Here is a 14462-nt window from a genome sequence, read left to right on the forward strand (position 1 = left end):
GTAACATGCCCCTAGGTGGCTCTGATTTCAAGTGTCAATCAGGCTCATCAAATATCACCCCTCTGTGCCCCCACCTCCCCACAGTTTTGTATTTGCATTTGCATTTCCATCTCCCAGCCCTTGGTGAGGCTCTATTCATCTTGCTTATGCAGATCTTGTGCTGTCCCTAGTTATTTCTAGACAATTATTTCTATGCTGCTTCAAGCCTTCCAGTTAACACCCACTCTTCACTTCTCAGACTCCCAAAGGCATATCCATGAACATCCTGCAGCTGCTGAGGCAGGAAGTAAACATTCTACTCTGCAGTTCAAATCCAGTAAAAGGCTTCCAAACGTGGCAGTAGAAGGTAAACAGGTTCTCACAAAATAGAAGGAAGAATGCTGAGTCAACTGAATTTCACATGATTAGCTATGGTGAGAATATCACCCTTTTTCAAAGTAGCCAAAGTAAATCTGCTGGAATTGTGTGAATAAGTGAGGCACTCATTCAGCATGGGACAGTTGTTGAATTTGGTACTTGTTAAGGCAGTATTCTTGATAGACTATCACGTTGTGTTGATCCTGTGCTCTAAATTTCCAAAAGCCCCAATTGGCGCTGTTCTTGCTACATTTTCTTTTACGCCCAAAGGACATATTGAGAGACTGTTAAAAAAGTCATGCAAGGTAGAAGATGAAAGGGAAACCGTACCAACAGCATCAACTGAAGACATACTAGGACATCAAGAAGTTCATCTACTCCAGCAGTTCACTGGAGGATGTGCATATCCTACCAGAACCATTCTAATAAGAAGAGACTGAGTCAAGTGGTATCATTTGAATCAGCCAATCCAACACACAAGCTGGCAGAGAAGAATGCAGTGTTGCATTCTTTAAATTCCCCAGTAATAATTTGGTTCACCGTGCTTTGCGCAGCACTGGGTTCAGCCCTCCTAGTTTTGGCCAACATCACCTCTAGCCCAGGTACATACTTGAGTTGTCCATCTGTGGTGTAAAAGGTGGCAACCCTGCCCACACCAGATCAGACGTCTGTCATATCACGGCCTCATATACAAAGTCCTTCTTCTAACATATGGCACACATTAGTCTGTAAATATAAAACACCCTGGAAACTTGAGTGTTGGGGTACTTATTAAAATTTTCAGAAGTTAGGAGGTATTTGATACTTAAAAGGTTGAGAAACACTGGCTTACAACACCAAAATCTAGAGATCTTATTGGTCAATTTATATTCTACTATGACTAGTTAATAGCACAATAAATTTATAATGGCTACTTGTGCAAAGTAATTATTATACAATTAACTGGTTAATCATGCAATAAATTTAGACAGGCCACACATGCAAAGTAATTATCATACCATAAAAATGTCCATCCAGATATAAAGAGAGCCAACCAGTCACAAAGTTAGTGCTTAAAAATGTGTAGCAATTTTATATTTGGTTTTTATCCAACTTTAATTTGAATGTGTCACAGGGCCTTGCAAGTGACATCACTGAAGAAGTCCCATTGAAAGTCAATAGGATCCATTCCCTTAAGTCACTGTAAAGTGCTTCAAAAATCACTTTACTCATGACAGACAAGGATGACCAATCCAAAAGTGTTTGGACATTTTCTGAGAGTTACTGTGATAGGATTTTTTTCATGCCTTGGGAGGGACACTTTTTTGAGAGCAATGTTTCTTCCTTTCTCAAACATTCACTGCAAAAGTAGAACCTAAAAGATCTAAATCCAGTCCCAGTTCAAAAGAGAAAGAACAAGTGCTACGTGCGTGGAATAGATAGTGTGATTCATCTTTCCATGAAGCTTAGTGCCTGAATAATAGCTTAATGCCTGAATTCCAGACTTGTGGTATGGTTCCTTCTGTAGCTGCACTTGTGTAAAAAAGATGAAATTAAGAACCATTGGTCAAGTCTGTCCTACTGAAGTGAATCAGGATTTCTCCACTTCCCAACATATCTAGAGACTTCCTCTTTTTATAAGATCGCAGAAGTCTGTGCTCTTAGTTTTGGAAAGTATCTTTTTAAAAAGCAAGCATCACTTACCATGGTCCCTATTGGAATCTGGCAGCTTGAACTTAATCATTTTCTAAGTACCCAAACCTTTTTTCAACGTGGTTTGCTTCGGTGAACTCGTCTTCCATCTTGTAAACTAAATGTTGGCAGCCATGTTCTAAACCTAGAAAAAGAGAAGGAAATACACTTTTCCTCATTATGATGGAAATTTTAGGCACACTTTTTTAATAGATAAAACGTAAGAGATACATTAAGACTGCATGAAATGTGAGGTTATGGAAAATGCTCTGTAAATTGTAAACAAGTGGGGTGTAAATACAGATGCTGTTAAAACTATGTTGAGTTGGCTTCATCCTGTAGCTGCAATGTTTGGGCCATTGCTTTTGGATTTCTCACGAGTAGCTTTGGGACTTTCTGATTAATTATAATTCAAAAAATTAAACTATGATTTCTTAAAGACTCCCAGAAACAGAGAGACAAGCACTGCCACAATTCAGCTTTGTTTTCACTAGTAAATTTCATACTGGAACAACAGAGGAAACAGTGAAATAGATGTAGTCTGGGCTTAGACCTCCTAAATGGTATATGGTATATGGAGTATCTATATATGTGTTCTGTACTTCATCAGCGGAAAGCACTGCCCAGACTGCATTATCTTGTATTGCTGTTACTGTTTTGCTTCAGTGTTAAAGGTAGTTTGTTGTTGTTGTTATTAATAGAGATGGTTCCCCTGTTCTTCCATGTGATCTTTCCAGGACAAGAATCCTTAGATATCCAATGGTAGTGATGAGGACAGGATCCTGGTCTGTAGGTTGCTTCCAGTGCTTCAAACAAAAAAGAAAAAATTTGCAGCAATCTGTGCTGCAAGTGAAAACAGGCCAGGGCTCTTTTCCTCCCGTGAGCTGGCCTGTGCAGTGGCTCTCAGACATGGCTACTTGAGGCCACATTGAAGACTTTATTGTGGCTGATCCATTCACCTAGGATTCTTATGCTGATCAGCCAGAATTCTATCTGGAAGCTAAAACGACTACTACTGTGTGGCAGGGCACTGTTTGTGCCTGCCACTTTAAGAGCTGAGCCAAACAGCCAGCAGGTGCTTGATTATGGCAGCCATTTTAGAACTCTGGCTGCCTATATAAACATAGCAGTTCGCTGCTGGCAGGCCAGGTGAAAAAATTACCTGGTTGAAAGGCTGTATGAAATATCTTAGAGGTAAGGGCAGGATCTTTCTGGATGGTTTGGAGACTCCTGATTCTGGGCATGACCTAAAACTGCACCCTGCTGGGAGTGGGTGGCCTGGTGGGGCTCCCAGTGGCATGGGAGCCCTCCCAGAAAATACCAGACCAGTTACCACCCCAGTGAATAGTGGGTTGGGACACCTTAACCCACAATCCCACAACATTGTGGGTATAAGGGGGCCAGGCATGGCTATGGCCACCTGAACCCCCACTGGGGAAGGAAGCCCTGTGGTCCCACTGAGTGGGTGGAGATGTGGGAACAAGAGGGCTGCAAGCCTGGTGTATATGTGTGTGAGTTTGCATAGAGTTGTTCTGGGAGGGGCCAGGGCAAGCTTGGCTGTGGTCAAGTAACTGGCTGGCTGCTACACCAGTGAGAGTCATGGGAGAGGCCCAAAAGATGGTATATGTGACACCCAAGGTGTGCGCTACATAAAGCCTATGGTTGAAGGGCCCCACACTGAGAGGCAGCAAGTTGGTATAAGTTGTCAGTGTGTGAAAGAGACACTGTGAGAGGGCATGGAGTGAGGCCTTAGTGAGAAGTGGGTGGTATGAGTAAGTGTATATCTGAGGCCTGATAATGAAGGCTACGCATTGTCACCTGGATACCATCTGTGAGGCTTGGGCTGTGGTACAGGGGAGGAATGGAGCTGCAGATAGCGCCCCCTGGCATCAGGGCAAGAATGAGCAGCCTCCTGCCTTATTAGAACCAATGAAAAGACAAGGTATGGCAGGCAAGGAGGTGGGTGGTGCCCAGAAAACAGGTGGGCATTGTGGCAGAAGGCTACCTTGGTTTCTTCCCAAAGACCGTGACAATTTGGTTAGGATGGGTCCAGCAGAGGATACACACCGTAACCTATCTCTTTAGGTAACCTGAGCTGGATATATTCCTGAGGGGAGGGGGGAAACCTGCTCCTTCTGCATATGTGACTGGCATCACATACCTGGGTGAGGGGCTCTGGCTCCCTGGGGAGCTAGGAACTACCAATCTGCCCAGCAATTAGCGATGCACTTCAAATTGGTTCGTTGACCGCCAACAGGTGCTGGCCTCCGTTGGACCAAAGTAAATTAGGTCATAAGGGCTATATAAGTTAAGGACTGCCCAGAAGGAGAGGACAGCAGCCATGAGGAAGACTCGGAGAGAGAGAAGAGATGAACTATCTGAAACCTGCGTGCACTCTCTCTCAAAACTCATGATCAAGGAACTGCCTGCCTCCAGGGGGAATTTCCACCTGCCTCTGGATGATACTTGTGAGTAAGCTACCTGAGATCTAACTAGCTATATAGCTTGCAGTAACTCAGATGTGCGATCAAAGGCTATCCAGCCATGCCAGTTTGCTCTTTGGGATTTCTCTGATATTGTTCTACTCTGAACTCTATTCCAAACCTACCCCTTGTAACCAATAAAGTTCTCCTTTGTACCTAGTGTAGGAAACATATTGGGAGTGGGTCTAGATTATACCTTGGAGTCCCCTTGGTTTGGCTGACTAAGGGAGACATCCCAAGTTCTTGAAGTGAATCAAGCACCCTCAAGGGCTATTAGGCCTGTTTCCCAGGGTGCGCAGAGCCAGAATCAAGCAAATCCCCTGGGTGGTGGCTAACGGGTATGCTCCAGGAAGGGGGTAGGCCAGATGTGAGGTGCCCCCAGGGAGGCACTCAGAGGCTGGTAGGTGGTCAGGTGCAGTAAGGTGGGTGGCTCAAGGCAGGAGCACTCCCTACTGGCCTGCCACAGGCGGGCCAATGGCAAACTGGCCCTGGGAAAGCCCCCTGTTACATGCTGATTAAATGAAAAGGCAGTTCTACTGAGCATCATTGGCTCAGACTTTTGAGATTATTTTGTAACTTGTATCCCTGGTCAAACCTGTGACATCTCATACCATGAGATCTTCAAACTGCTAAAAAAACAAATGAACAAAAAAACACTTTGCATCAACCCCATCTGAAATCATTTGTCATGTCCATTTAAACCAATGAAATTTAGCCACCAGAGGAGGGAATTGATGCAGGCTAGGGCTGTGCGAAGCTTCGGTCCCTGATTTGATTTGGCCCGAATCTCTGAATCTGAATAGACTCAGAGGACCCTTCAATCTTTCTGAATCTATTCGGAGCCCTCCAAATTGATTCGGACAGACTTGGTGATTCACATACAGAGACAGCTTTAAATGTTTTTTTTCTACATACCTCTAGGTACCAGAGGCTTGTGATCACTGTGGTTCTGGGGCAGATGCAGCGTCCCACAGAAGCATGGGGGGGGTCCACCAGGGACCATGCTGCCCCCGCCCCTGTATCCCTCAGGCTCTGTGACTGGTGCCTTCTGGGTCTGGGAGGGCACCCGGGGTCTCCCTGTGGCCAATTGTTGGGATGGAGGGGCGTGGGAGGGGGAAGTGCACTCCCTGGGAGACCCAGAACCACTTCCAGTTTCACTGCCAAGCATGCTGGAGAGCCCCCCACACTGCTATGGGACACTCCATCCGCCCCAGCACCACAGCAGTCATGAGCTGTGCTGCTACCTCATGTAGAAAAAACTTTTAAAGCTGTGCCTGTGTCCAAATCACTGATTCGGCGAATCAGCATCGAATTGTCAGATTCAGATTTGATCAAATCGAATCGGGGACAGTGATCTGAGTCAATGGATCTAATCACTGTCTCTGATTTAAGGCTCAATCTGAACTGAATAGGGCCCATTTCACACGCCCCTACTGCATACATAGCAGACTTCTATCAATTGTCTGACAACTGTATTTTTAGTACCAGTCTTGATTACTTTCTAAGGAATCATCTTGTATGTGGGGTTTGAGACTAAGCCCTGCAATGCAGACTTGTTGCAAAGCATAACTTAACATTTACCATGGCTCAAGAAGAAGCCCTTGCATATGAAGTTGCCTCATCCATTTAAGGGAAATCTGAGCATCATCAGCAAAACTGATGTTAGCTAAGACAAACTAAGTGCCCTGAAGGGAAAAATCTCCAAGAAACTCACAACCCCCCTGTATAAGAATACCATTCTTCCTTACCAAAGAAGCTGCTATAGCTGTGGGGGAATCACAGGTGTCATACATGCCAATTCAGTGATACCAACTGTTGCCATTGTCAGTGCAAGGGTTACATTGAAAGCATGTGTCATCAGAAATCCAAGACATCCAGAAAGAAAGCAACCAAGAGGATCTTGCCTCCAGTTACCACTAATACTGTTGCTGATGCAAATGAAATTCCAGTGAATGAGTTGCCCCCCTGATTCTTACACTACTGCTTTTGTTAATAGTCTGGAAACACCAACCCCATAGAAGAAGAACTATACAACAGTGATTCTCCAAGGTGCTCCCTGCGTTGTGGAGGTAGATTCAGGACCTGTGTTTACCTTAATCTCAGAAGAGATGTACAATTCACTATGGCCTAGAAATTGTCCACCTATTGTGCTGTATGCAGCCAAATTTGGAGATTATAACAAATAAAAATGTTTTGAAGAGTGTATATTACCTCAACATCCAAAGTGGGCAGGACTAAGGGGTCCTCTGCCTAATACCTGCTAAAGATTGGAGAGCAAATTTATTAGGAGGAAAACGGTTTGAATCATTGGATAGCAAATTAACAGCAGCTCATAACCTTGTGATGGACACCTTACAAAATGTCCAAAGGGATTTCAATGAGGTCTTCAATGAACAGGTTGGTGCCTGTAAGAGGCCAGCCTGTGTTGTTTGCATTGGATCTGACTGGGGCTCCATTTCATTCAAATGTTGTCTTCACCCTTCATCCAAAAATTGATGAAGAGATTGATCAACCTGTGGAACAAGATGTCCTAGCAGCACATTTAAATCCAACACAGGCCACTCCCATTCTATCCATCATGAAGCCAAACTGTGATATTTATTATGTGCTTCCTATTAATAAAGTACTACAGAAACACCCATGCCATATTCTAGCAGTAAACCAGCATCTTGCCACTCTTGCTGGAGGGAAGGTTTTTTTGCTAAATTGCCTGAGCATCTCAACAACTCTCTGTGGATGACCAAACAGCTGGTGCACAGACAATCAACACCCATAAGGGAGCCTTCCAAGACAAGTGCTCTTAATTTGTAGTAAGTATTGCACCAGGAGTTATCCAAAAGGTTATGGATGACTTACTGGCAAGACTCCCTTGAGACTGCAATATTTTAATGATGTCCTCATTAGAGCGTGGTCTATGACAGAATTGGTTGTCTAACTGCAAGAAGTGTTATGCCACACCTTCAATGCTGGTCTGAAACTCAAGAAAGAGAAATGTACTTTTAGAGTAACCAGTGTGGAGTTCCTGAATTTTCAAGTTGATACCGCTGGAATTCATTTAGCAACTGCAAAGATAGGACTTGAGGCCTTACAAATAGGTTCTAAGAATAAACAGACACTGTAAGCATTCCTGGGTCTGCTTAATTTCTATCATTCATTTGTAAAAGATAAGGCTATATGTGGCAGCTGAAAAGTATGTCTGTGTGATAAAGGTGCCTGCTGAAGGCCCTATGAAGATTAAACCAAGTGTTTTTCTGTATTTGTTTAGATATTAAGCTATGTGTTGTTGCTAAAAGCCTAATTAAAGTTTAAGATGTAGCGAGTCCTTGTATAAAGTAAGGCCTGGTAAGTTTAGCAAAGTCTTGAAGTAGTAAGGCCCTGTGGTATAGTTAAAATTACCTTATCAAAAGGAATGCAAGGCTTGTACTGCTATTGGTCAGTCTAAGGACAGTTGAAGTAAAAGGAATCTGAGTGGTCATATGTTATCAGTGTCCTTCAGAAGCTATAAATTAGCTGAAAGATCTAGAAACCATTCAGAAGAAGGAAGATGCATCTCTGTGAAGAGGATCAGTTAGCTGTTGCCTGGATGAGTGGGCCCATGAACCTCAAGGAGCCCAAGAACTGCATTCTAGGGTCCTTCCCGGTACCCCTCAGAGAGCGCTGCTTGGGGATGCCTGACTTTGCTGAACTTTGTGGAAAGAGGAACTTGCTGTGTATCAGGCATCAGAGGGGACTGCCAATAAGTTGCCAATGCAAATTGCTTTTGTCTGTCTTTGTTTGTCTTGTTACTACATGTAGCTGTGTTTTTGTTAAGTCAATAAACCTTTCTTACCTTTCTACCCCTGACCATACTCTCAATCCTAAACCCTCTGCAGGCAGCTGGGACAGCTATAGTTTCTAAGACTTTGCATAATCTTTTGAAAAATGATGCCACCTAGAAATGGACTGAATTTCACAACAAGGTTTTCAACGATGGGAAGTGACTATTGTTGTTTGACAGTGTACTAGTCCATTATGACTTGGAGGAGCCACTTCTGCTTAATTGCAATACTTTACCATATGGAGTGGGGACTGTTCTTATTCACCTTCAGAATGATGGGATGTGAAGATCCCATTGCATACTATTCAAGAACTATTGTTGAAGGGCATTAAGATGCGCCTGTGCCTTTAAGTGCAGAAACAGCCTAGCCAGAGATCCCTGCAGGCCAGGCAGAGCTCCACAGCTGCAGGTTGCCAGGGCAACAGGCTAATGAGGGAATTAGCATGGGGTCAGCTGACCGAAAGTAGACAGGATCCTGGGGCACATATAAGCCCCAAGGCATGGTCTAGGGAGAGAGGTTAGCTATCTGGCTTCTGCCAGGAGAAGAAGCTCCTGAGTAAAAAAGCTACCCAGACACATTTGGTTGCCTGGTCTGCTGCCTGCAAGACTAATAAGGCTCCAGGAGCGTATAAGGTATCCAGGGCTAAGAGGCATGCAATACTAAAGGAGAAGTTTGACTTCTTAAAGGGGCAAAGCATGGGCTCCATCATTATCGTTATGTTATAGCCCAGGGGCTTATGTTTTTATTGTTTGCTCCAGTGTTTTTTTGGGATAAGGCTGTAAGGGGAGGCCTCATTAGTGCCCAGAAGGGGGCACACAATTGTGTAGTGCCCTAGCACTAGAGGGGCTCAGCAGACATGGGCCAGGGGTTTGGTGATGAGAGGAGATTGATTAGAATTAGTGTCTCATGGCAGAGCCCCCCCCCCCCCTTGCAGCAGAGGGCAGGAGGGAGCAGCCTCAGCCACCTGGCACCCCATGCAATTCAACAGCGGCAGCACGGTGGTGAGTGGCTCAGCAGGGAGCCGAGTGGTGCCACAAGAGCCCGGCACCACTCAGCCCTAGTGGCCCCGAGCTCTCAGGCAATGTGCAGTATCATGCAGTGCCCTGCCAAGCCACACAGCACCCATGTGATGTAACAGCTGCAGAGCGGGTGCCAGACCACTGGGGCCAATCCCCACTGCCCTGTGCCTTGCAGAAGGCTTTGCCATGCGGCCCCAGCAGCCCCTATAGCCCCTGCTACAGATGGTGAGTGCGGGGCTTTGTTGTTTTTTTGTTTGGTTGGTTTTTTTAAGTGCTGGGATGCTGAGGCTGGGCCAGGTAGTGATCAGGGTTGGGATCAGATGAGGGAATAATTTGGGAGAATGAGCAGGGGCTGGGGCTGGGCAGGGGCACATGAGCAGACAGCTCACCCCAAAACCCACAGGCCCCCCCCCCCATAAATCCCTCACCCACTTACCTGGCTCTATGGGTCAGAAATGAGGGGACTGGGGTGGAGGGCAGGCTGTGGGTTGAGAGTGAGGGGCAAGAGCAAAGGCAGGGCATTAGCATATCAGTGCTGTTCAGCGCTGCACATCCTGGTGAGTGAAGGGGGTAGGGGCAACTCTGATTTTTCTACGACAAAAAAGCCAAAAGTCAATGCCAAACTATACATATTTAGAATTTACTTTATTATGATGATGGAGGCACTGGTAGGCTTCCAAATTGCTTTAAAATTGTAAATAGATCAATAAAACATTGCCTAACTGATTTGATCAGTCTGTCTCTCTCTCTGTGTGTCTCTAGTGGTCTTTTGTTTTACTTGTGGAAGAACATGGATTTTGGGGTATGTTAAAGAGTGACTTTGGGAATTTTTTTATTAGGGATTTTGCTATTTTTAAATGGGGAACACCAGAATTCCTGCTAGAGAGGCAATGCTAGGACCCAGGCAGAGCAGCCTGCTCAGAGGTGGTACCCAGGATGCAGCTGCAGGTGGCTGACCTCCTGGCCACTTGGGTCCAGGAGGACATGCTTTGATGGTTCAAAGCAGGCCACCACATGGGAATATCTTCCGGGTGATAACTGCCCAAATGGCCAGGAGGTGGCACACATGGTAGTGGTGCCACAAAAAGTCCAACTGTGCAGCCACAGCCCCTTGGCAGCTGGCCCAGAGGTGCAGATGCCTCTAATGGGCATGCTGTCCCCATCTGGGTCTGGCAGGTGTGCAGCCTTGGGGCCCATGGTGTTGCAGGTGGCAGCAGGTCACGGCCAGGCAGCAGCCCCCACTGCCAGACTGGTGCACTGGGTAGAGGATGTAAGGAACTCTCAGGGCTGCTTCAGCAGTCCCGTTGGCACAAGGGGTAGTGTCCCCAGGAAACAATTGGCTAGGCTCCAGAAGCTTCTGAGAGCAAGTAGCCCTGAGCTCCTTGCCAGGGCAGCTTTTTATAAAGCTGGGGCCAGCACAAGGCAGCTCTTTATACTGCTGAGGCCAGATCCAGGAGGAGCCAGGCAGGGTTATTTTGCCCCAAGTGGCACAACTTGCCCCACACCAAAGTGCCTGTCCAGCCATATGCACTGAGGCAAAAAGCCCCAGGTCAAATTTGCACCATTTCCATTTGAGCTGCTGCAAGTGCATGGGCTTGCATGTGGATGTGCCCCATGGTTGCACCTGCACATAATTTGCTGTCCCTTTCCAAGGCCAGATATTTCATATAGTCATTGATTCTCTCAAAGCAGCCAGAAGTTGTTTCCATTCCATCAGTGACTTGAAACAGTGTAATCCAACTATTACAGCATCTGTTCACAACTCATAATCTTCCAAGTACCACTATCTGACAATGCTGCACAATTTGCTTCTGAAAAAATTATGAGGAGAAATCTTATCCCCTGCATCACATTTGTATCACTCCACCAGTCATCAGAAGGCCAGGCCAAGTGGATGATCCAAACTACTAAAGATGCATTGAAGCTAATCGATTTGCTAATTTCTTACTACAACAGCATGCTACTCCATGCACTGTTACTGATCATTGTCCTGCAGAAACACTGATTAACCTCCAGCTAAAAACTTGTTTGGATCAGTTCCACTAAGATATGGTAGCTGAATTCTAGAATAATAGAAAATTAGGGTTGTAAGGGACCTCAGGAGATCATCTAGTCCACCCCACCTGCTCAAAGCAGGATCATCCCCAACTAGATCATCCCACCCAAGGCTTTGTCTAGCTGGGTCTTAAAAACCTCCAAGGATAGAGATTCCACAACCAATCTGGGTAGCTTGTTCCAATGTGTTACTACCCTCCTGGTGAGCAAGATCTTCCTAATGTCTAACCTAAACCTCCCTTGCTGCACCTTGAGACCACTGCTCCTTGTTCTGTCATCTGCCACCACTGAGAACAGTCTAGCTTCATCCTCTTTGGAACCACCCTTAAGGTAGTTGAAGGTTGCTATTAAATCCTGTCAGTTTTCTCTTCTTCAAACTAAATAAACCCAGTCTCTCCTCATAAGTCATGTTGCCCAGCCCCCTAACCATTTTTGCTACCCTCTGCTAGCCTCTTTCCAATTTGTTCACATCCTTTCTGTAGGGGGGGAACTAGATACAGTACTCCAGATCTGGACTCACCAGTGCAGAAGACAGGGGGATAATCACTTCCCTTGATCTGCTGGCAACAGTCCTACTAACGCAGCCCACTATGCTGTTAGTCTTCTTTGTAACAAGGGAACACTGACCAGGCAAATGAACCTGTGTACATTCAGAATTGTGACTGGACCACAGTGGGTGCCTGAATCTGTCTTTGGAGCTAAGGGCCAATATCATATAAGATCCAGACTCCATATGGATAGACACTTCTCAGATATAGGGTTGGGTCTTAGACAATGTGATCTCTGCAACACCAGAAGGTGTTGAACTTACAGTGGTCCTTGTTCTGACAAGTCCCTCAGCTGCTGTTTTAGACCTGCGAACACTTCCAGTTGCTGAGGCTATTCTAGAACAGCCAAATGAACTTACTACTGTTGACAGTAAAAAGTCTATTACTCCTTAAGTAGGCCTCAGAAGACGAATCACTGTCCAGCCCAAATACCAACAGGACTATGTTGTCTAGAGGGGAGGAGTGTTATATATTCAGGGCCTATATGTAAGTTCTCTACGCCATCAACAGAGGGCCCTGTCCAAACTATATGATCTTGTGTTGCTGTTCATCTTTATTGTTAAGGGTGGTTTGTTGTTGGTAATAAACATATAGCTCCCCTGTTTTTCCCTGCATGATCTCTCCAAGACAAGAACCCCTGGATACACAACAGTATGGAATGATAAATTAGAGGACACAAGGTTACTTTAAGTCTTAGTTGGAGTAAGCTCAGTCATTGTGGCTGTGTCCACGCATATGAAATATTGGAAGGGTTCTGTTCTTGAATATTTTACAACTGTTATTGTGGTCCTTCAAGTCTCCTTCTGTTGTAAAACTGTGCTGCAAGCTGAGGGTACTTTTACCCATGCTCCTGGGGTGGGGAAGGGGAGGTGGTGCTTTAATTAGAGTAGCTCTGAGAGTTGCTCTAATTTAAAGCACCACCATCTCTCTTGTATCAGCATCCTGGTGCTTCAAAATGGTGGTGAAGGTGCTTGAATTACAGCTTACTTGATGAGTTAGCTGCCCCACTGATGGACTGGGGCAGGGGGATAGGACCTGCCCCATCCCTGCAGCTCTTTCCAAGTCCTCTGCCCCGATCAGGGAGCTGGGGCTGGGAGCTTCCTGCTGCCGGGGACAGGGAGCAATGTTCCAGCACTGGCCAGGAAGCACCTGTCTCCTGGCCCAGTGTTCCCTGCCAGCCCCTGGGCTAGCATGCAGGACCCCAGGAAGTGAAAGCAGTTTGTGGGCATTAGCAGCAAATCTGCTTCCATTTCCTTACACATGTAGAAGCCTGCCCAGGAGCATTTACTCACGAGTAAACTGCTCCTGGATCTAATGCACATGTAGACACACCCAGTATTTAGCATCAGAAAGCACTATATGCGTTAATAGCACATGTTCCAGTGATTTCAGCTGTGAATGCTCAACACTTCTGCAGATCAAACCTGTTAGGTATATATACACACTGTATCATGTAGTGCTAAGCAAATTGTCTTAGGTACCAGAAGCAGCAAAGCCCCATTCATATGGTGGCCTTTCCAAGCTAATTTACCCCAGGCAACAATAATTAAAAGCCTAGCTCCCTTCTTGGAGATGCTCTTAACGTTGCCAAACAGTTCATCCAACTGAGAAAAAAAAGTGTCGCACAATAAGAAGCATCAGTGACAGCATCAGTCAGAGGCAAACCTACCAGTCCTACCTACTGTCCCAGCAGAAAATTATTACTGTTCCTATAATCAAATCGTAGCTCCTATATTTCTAACCCATGTACTAAGTGAGAGGGGCTTGTGAAAAGACTAATCCATGCTCATGTAGTTCTAAAATGTCACAATTAATATATTCAAGTGAGGAGAAAGAAGACTGTATGGATAACCTGCTTTCAATCATCCTTACATGAAGGCAGGAGCAGATCCAGGAGGTGTGGAGTGGTGCAGCTGCACACCTTTTCATTCCTGCTCCACCCAAACTTTAAAAGCAACTGTTTGCGAATGGCCGCAGCATTTCTATTTAGGTAGCACTGAGGGAGTCAGCTAAAATGTGGCTCATTATAATCTTTCTGATTCCTGCTAATTTTTCTTTACTCCACAGCTGTTAACAGCCCTCTCCCCTTTGTAATGCTCTTGATGTTCCACTACTCAAATTATCCTTTCTGCTGCAATTTTGCTGTCTGTTAACCATTCCTGGTAATGTCTCTCTTTTTCATAATCCTGAAGACTGTTTTTGACTCTAGCTGAAAACCTCAGTTCAGGTGTGGTAACATTAACTCAGATGTAGAAATGGCTGACGCTGAAGTGTTAGGGGTACTTTCAATTTGCTGATGACACTAAGATGTGGGGGGACGTGGGCACACTAGAAGGAAGCATCAGGCTACAATCAGACCTAGACAAGTTACAAGGGTGGGCGGATGTGAATAGGATGGGATTCAACACAGACAAGTGCAAAGTGATGCACCTCGGGAGGAACAACCGGCACCATACCTACAGGTTGGGGAACTCCCCTCTTGTCAGCACAGAGGCAGAAAAGGATCTTGGA

The sequence above is a fragment of the Crocodylus porosus genome, unplaced genomic scaffold, assembly GCF_001723895.1.
Source record: "Crocodylus porosus isolate Cpor-Errol unplaced genomic scaffold, CroPor_comp1, whole genome shotgun sequence".
NCBI classification, from domain to species: Eukaryota; Metazoa; Chordata; order Crocodylia; family Crocodylidae; genus Crocodylus; species Crocodylus porosus.